The sequence below is a fragment of the Ptiloglossa arizonensis genome, chromosome 2, assembly GCF_051014685.1.
Source record: "Ptiloglossa arizonensis isolate GNS036 chromosome 2, iyPtiAriz1_principal, whole genome shotgun sequence".
NCBI classification, from domain to species: Eukaryota; Metazoa; Arthropoda; class Insecta; order Hymenoptera; family Colletidae; genus Ptiloglossa; species Ptiloglossa arizonensis.
Window position 1 is genome coordinate 3,358,201 of NC_135049.1, and position 7,582 is coordinate 3,365,782.

Below are 7,582 nucleotides of genomic sequence, written 5' to 3' on the forward strand. Positions count from 1 at the left end.
AGACGTTCTAGGATCGCTAAAAAAGAGTTGATTAAAATTGGCGACCATGGTGCTGCGATCTCTCCTCGTAAGATAATTCCACGTCGTATCTCGGAAGTTTCATTCGATCCAAGCGCAACGTACCGAATGTCCTCAATCATCATTAGCGTTCTTCTCTCTGCATTCATCTCGATAACTCGGAGAAAGAAAGAGAGAAGAGACTTCTTCCGAATGAAAGGAGGCGTAAAGGCAGTCGCGTCTAAATTCCGACGAAAGAGTCGCGGGTTGTTCCAATATTCACCTAACCGTGGAGATATCGACAGTTACACAAGCATCGTTGAAATTGGTACGTCAGGAAGTGAATCCGCGTTTTGTTCGATGATAACGGTCCCAAACTCGACGATCGATCTTCGTTCGACAATTACCGAAGCAAACGGTGTTCCTCGATTCCGTGGAAGCCATTTCACAGAAACTATTCTAGTCGAGGAGGACCCGGTACACTAACCGAAAACTTTCGCAGACTCACCGACGCCTGAATCAGACACGGAAGCGTCGTGAAACCGAGAACAAACGCTAGTGGCGGAGATCCACCAAGGTTATTTTTTAATACGCTCTTTCGTCAAATAACACGTTCGGAATGGGAACAGTGAGCGTAAACTTGGACCGGAACGAACTGAATACAAATTACGTGGAAATCTTGCAAAAAGATCTCCACGAGAACCGCTATCTGCTGTTGATAAAACTATACGAAAGGAACCGACACATGAGCGCTATAAAATCGAGAGGTATTTTTTAATTTCTTTCTTGTGTTGAATAACTGGATGAAAACTCTGTACGTTCGGATTCAGACGAATCGAGTACGAAGAGCACGGAAATCACGAAAAGTATCCATTGATAAGAAAGATCTTGAATTTGAATCCGAATAATATGAATACATATCGGAATAATCTGACTTTCAAATGGCGTGGAAATTTCAAAAATATGTTTCTACGAAGAAAACAACCTGATAATAAAAATCTTAAAGAATCGAAACAATATCGTGTACAAAAATCAATTTTTCTTTTTCGCATTTTCTTTAAGAGACGAGCCTTGATGACATCATCCTGAAAAGATTCTTACTGGATTCGAATTTCAAATAGAACTTTGTAACGAGCTCTATATATACTCCTATATATACTCCTATATATACTCCTATATATACACTGTACGTTGAAACTGTGAAGGAATTTTCTCGAAAGAACATTTTTCAGGTTAGTTACCTCGTAAAGTGAAAAGTTACAGTCAAATATTTTTTTATTTCTTAATTGTCACAAAGAAATAGGGACACCGAATGTTCCCATTCAATGCGGTGCCATTTTGTACGTTTTTTAAATTTGATTTCATCGATTCGTTTACAATCGGTGGAAATTCTTGAAACACCAAACCTCGTTTCGTGGGAAAAAAAAACGCGAAAATTGACATTCTCCTGTATCAACATTTCTGGTAAATAATTCGAACTTTCGTCGGGTTGTAAATCAAATACGAATTCTGAAAAAAAAAGCTACTACACAGACGGCCCCCGGGGGAAATTTGTGTAAAATCGGTTTGACAGTCGATTGTGTTGAACGTTAAACGTTTCTATATACGATAAAACGCATCACGAACGAGCAAACGAGGAGCACCAATTTCAAGGAAAAAGTTCGTTCGCAATTGTGATTGTCGCCACAATCGTGCCACGGAAAGCTCTCTTTTCTTACGTGGTCTCCTAAATTTCGGACGCGGAATTGTTGAGCGCGCACGCGGCAGACAAATGGCGTTCTTACAAAAACTCGTAGTTCCACACTGCTGCCGGCTGGGCCATTACGATTTAAATTAGTTTCCACGCGGGTCTGGGCACCGGAGAAAGAGAGAATGATAATAGAGGAAAGGAAATAAAACTGAGAAAAACTGGAAGACAGAGGATAGCTAGCGTATTCAAAAGGTCTTTCCCTGTGAATATCAACTGGTAGATATGTATACATGTATGTATATACGGATAGTAGATATTTATCCAAGAACTAGAATAATAACGCTTTTAGTCGTGCGCTTATTTTTCTCACGAGGGACATCACTTGAGCCTAAATCGTCGATTTTAATTAAACTTACCTATAAGACGGTTCTTAGAAAAATATTTAACTTGTATTTTTTTTATCTGCTACTATACATATCCAGTGGGTGAAATCAGCTCTCAAAGTTAGGGGAGAAAACACATTCCCCTCGATATTTCGAAAATGATGAGATCTAGAAAAAAATTGCTCGAACGAAAATTTGCACTACGTTTGTACGGTTAAATGTACGCACGAATCAAAGTCTGCAAAATTTCCTAGTGCACATTATCAGTTTCAATGTATATTGTATAAACTATTAAAACGTGTACGTTTGCATGGCGAGATATCATTTCTTTCGACCATCTTGCTTTAAATTATACCGATTTTTATGAACGTGAAAGAAATTTATCTTCAGGCGGACTAGAGCTCGAGTAGATTGCTAGTGTAAATCAACCCTAAGTGTTTAAGTACATACTATAAATCATAAGTATCTTCCAGCCTTCCCCATTACTTAAAACATTGTGCAAAGTCATTTTTCAATTTCAGTTGAACAAACGGTGGTTTTCATCGTACACTATTGCAGTGTACAAGTATAGTAAGAAACGTTCTACTCATAGTATACCAAGGTCGAGAAAAATTACAAAATTTCCATATTTATCACAGACAACATTGCCGTTCGACTAATAAAAAAACACGTTGGAATTAATAACAAAAATTGACGCATGCGAACATTTTATTAAAAATATTATTCTTTCGTATTAATTCGGACATTGTCATTCTGCATTGAATCAATGACATTCTATACTTGATATTACAAATTTTTATGAAAAGTAAATATATTTTAATCTACGTAAAATTAGAGATAATTCATCATTTTACTTGTTTAAAATTTGTAACAAAAATACAGAGCATCGAAGGCTGCGATTTTTGCCCAATTTTATAAAAACATAATTCGTAAATGAATCCTGTAACGCGCCATCTTGGAAAATGCACCACGAACTTACAGGAAACAGTACTTCACTCTATAGGGTGTCCCAACCATCACCGGTTGATTTACTTTTTGAATAACACTCAAACGGTTTTCGTAATCTTGACACTTATTTTTTCATTTAAAAGTAAAAACTTGGGAGATATTAACGGAATAAGATGTATGTATTAGTACGTGTATACAATATATGTAGTAAAGTTTCTGAGATAGGTATAGGTTCTGCTCATATAACGAATGTACAGGCAAATAAATGGACTGAAGCGTTTTATTGCACGACATCGGCAATTTTGGGACACCCCTTGCTTAAATTAATAGAGAGGGTCGCTAAATTCGTTATAGAGGTACAATTGGCACCGTTGAAATAACTGCGTACGAGACCCGCCCATTTCGATTGTGGACCTCATTGAAATACTATAACGCGAGAGCGTAACGTCTACTGAAATAATTCTGAAATAATCAGAAACAAGTACAAATATCTAAACACCATGTCGTTTCGACTTCTATGATAACTGTCTTTTTTCTTTTAACTCACGATCAACACAGAAACGAGACCAGACTGCCTTCTTGAGTTGCTCAGTTGCCAAACGAACGAGAAACGTTATCAAGCATACCGATAAGTGTGAACAAGCAGAATTCTACGGAATTCATTTTCTACGGGGAACACCTGTGAATTTCTTCCGGATTTACAAGGCGGTCTAAACCGGCGCGTTCTTCGCGACTCATGATTTATTAAGGTACCACCACTACCGGTGTTTCGGGCTTTCACGAGTGAAATATCGTAGGAGCTGATTTAAAGTTCCCCCAACCCCCTAAAAAAAAAAAAGGTCAGGGAAACGTTACGAAAGCGCAGAGACGACAGGGCATAAATTAAGTCGCAATAAAACGGATCACATCGTACTTTTGCAACCGCGCGTTTCTTTCGCGACGTTGTGGTATCAGGGCTAGTGTTTGACTTGCGAAAAATACGAGGACTCATCCGGTAGGATATACAAATACCGCGGAAAGTATTATTTACGGCCACAACTCGAGCTCCGTGGTATTCTTTCGATTTCGACGAAATCGTGGTATTCCCCGAATAATCGAAACAACTTCTTCCCCGGATAAGTGGTGCAATCTCTCACCAGATAAGTGAAACAATTTCTCACCGGATAAGTAAAACAATCTCTCCCCGGATAAGTGAAACAATCTCTCGGATAAGTGAAACAATTTCTACCCGGATAAATGAAACAATCTCTCCCCGGATAAGTGAAACAATCTCTCCCCGGATAAGTGAAACATTTTCTCCCCGGATAAGTGAAACAATCTCTCCCCGCGTAACTGAAACGAAATTATCCCCGTTGCCATTACATCATTCCGCGAAATTTTTGTAGGAACGCAATTTGAATAAATTTTCAAACACGCCGTTAAAAATTGAGTAATTTTAAAAAGAAGTTCGAAACAAGTCAAATTGACCCCTTTGGCAGTTCTAGAGTTAAAGAGGATCGCGAAGAGATTTTATCGTCGAATCTTTTGTCGGGGTAAGAATTCGAACCTTACGTTTTCCCGCAAGCAGAAAATAAAAAAGTTTCTTCCAAAGATTAGAAATTCCTTCGGATGTGTTCCTCGTAAAGGCATGAATCGTTCCCTTAGAACTAAAATGAGTCTCACCGCAGATAAGGAAGATCAAGATCCCATGCAGAAGAAAAGCCAATTTAAGTCGTAATGGGACGCTAGTCGACGAGTTTTCTCGCCTTTTCGAAAGCGATCCTGGTTCTTGCGAATCTTCATAGGAAGTGCAGTTACGACCGTCGTTAATTACCTTCCAATTAACTTCCCTCCGCAACGAGGGAGTCTGGAATGCTTTGTGATTTTACGATGCGGTGTCGTCGATTCAGCGAAGCTGCATCGATAACGTAAAAACTGGCCTTTAATCCAAACGATGCTGTATAACGAATCACCTTACACAACCCTCGACCTTCCACCGAAGCTTCGTTTTTCAATACCTTTCGGAAGATGAATTATTATTCGTGATTCACAACGGCCGAAATAATCATAGATCCACCCTACTGATGATATTTTATTCTCTTTTTTCCGCGATGCAAACTCACATATAAATATGTGAGAAAAAGTTTGAAGAACGAATAGGAACAATGTAAATTTACAAAAAATAAATGAATCTTCCTGAACGTTTTTAAGACACGTGTCCCACATTTAGATGAACAGAGTTCGAAGAATTTTACAACGAATGTTATTTCTTTCCTTTTGCAACGATTGTTCAATAAAACTCGAAAGAGAACAACTATCAAATGCTCCTAACGAAACTACAATAATGAAACACTCGGATCGTTTCTCGATATAAATAATATAAATAACGGTTTGCCTCTCTAATAAATACTCTTCGATGCCTATAATTTCGAAGAGCTTTGTGCAATTTCCAAACCCACGATTGTACAACTGTCGTTCGTAATTTCGATCGCAATTTTAACGCAGTAAAGACAGACTTTTCTTCGACTTTCGTGGGGTGCATCGTGTTTGAATCATTTAACCGGGGTCTGCGTAGTTGTAACGCGGTCTTCGAAACTGCCGTGGTTTTTTTTTCTCTTTTCTTTTTTTTTTTTTTTTCATCCCGTGCCAACTTTTCGAGACCGCGCCGACGACGAGGACCGCCATCTATACAGTGCGCTACTTGATAATTCCAAGTCGGTTCCGCGAATCGCAGACCCGCCGACTGAAAACTTAACCGTTTAGTCACGTTTAACGGACGCGATTTAAAAGTTTTTGACGCAACGACAACAAGGCCAGGGTAATTGCGTTTTACCGCCCAAATAGCCTCGACATCGTGACAGAGAATCGATAAGATACGCGCGATATGCTTTTCAATATACAGTGGCTCGAAAATGTATTCGGACTACCATAAGGAAATTCTTCTTACCCTGTAAGACCGATTTCAGTGAAAGCTTGTGCAGAGCACAATAGTGTACATATAAAGAAATTATTTTGTCCACAGGAAATTTCTTCCCTAGCCTACAAGTCTGATTTTAACGAGAGTTTGTGTGTGCGTGAAGTAAACAACTATTGGGTCGTACGTGACAAACATGTAACACAGTGAACGTTCATACGAAGTTTTATCATGAATGGTTAGAATCGAAAGAAGGTCTACGTTCTTTGTGTGGTTTTAAATCGCATTTATACGGACAAGTCGACATTTTTAATAATGCGACTTACGTCACTGTAACTTTTACAGAAATGATTTTTTAGAACGACGAACTGCACATTTCGTACCGTCGGTTTCTTCGATCCTCGTTTAGCTCATGAGGGATCCCATTTGGCGAGGTTTTTAACTTCGCCAATTTTTGTCAAATGTCTAGAGATTGTCGTGTTACTCGCGCCGCGACGTCCTTCAAGATCTCTGACAGATTGACGTGGATCTGTCAATTAAAGTTCTGAAATCTTCGATCTTCTTCATCCTCTTCGCAGGTACATTCCGCTTTTCATTTTTGATGTTGGTATCGATTACGAAAGAAGAACGACTCGAACATCGTGCAGTTACAATGGAAATACTCAACAAATTCCAATACTTTCTACGCAAAAGACACGCGTAACAAAAGTGTACGACACGATTTCCAATTTTATGTAACTTATCTTCCAGACGAGCAATATGTTTCTCGATAAAATGCTTTCAAAGAACAGACAAATAAATTTTGATCACTATTTATATTTTCTAATTTTACCTTCAAATACTTTATCCAGTCTTGAACGATCGTAAAAAAGGACACATACTCAAACACAAGCCGAAGCAAAAGAAACAAAAAGTAGATACGAAAGTAAACTTGTATCAACGGTATGAACTATGTAAGAAACATTATTTCAAATTACCCGTGTGCAACAACAGAATAGTGTAGAACAAAAAGTTGAGAATCGGACAAATTATTCGCTATTGAAAATACAATAAAAAGACTCGAAAGTACCAGTCATCAAGGAGAAACAATTACGAGACACGCGAGGATTCGTCCTGACCTCTTCCTGCACTCAGAAATCCGAAGATAGAAAATAAAAAGAATCGAAGATAAAAAAATAACTCCTCGTTTAATAATACTGGGTCCGTCTTGTTTGCTCGCGTTACAATCCAATAATTCGATTTGCGGAAAAGTAGTGGACACGGTCCAAGCGAACCAAGCGGACCAAGCGGACCAAGTGGACCAAGTGGACCAAGTGTACAAGGATTTCTCGCAGAAGAATGCCACGGCGCGCCGTGAGAATGGTAAAAAAGGAAGAATCGTATCCCCGATAATTCCTAACAGCCTTTCAATTCCCTTCCGCGAATCGAGCCGTGGGTGCTGTTTAAAAATTAACGACAGTACAGGGAGAATCGTGTAGCGGCGCTGCACTCGATTGTCTCCCCCCTCCATCGTCCCAGGGTCCCCTCCCCGGGAGTGGTACCGCCTCTCGCCCCCTTGAATCCCATTCACCCGGGCAACCCTTTTTCGCATTGAAAACCATCAAGCGACGTGCGCTGGGCTCTACGGCAAGTTATTCAAATCCGAGGCAAGTTCTCTCCTCCTCTTTCGGC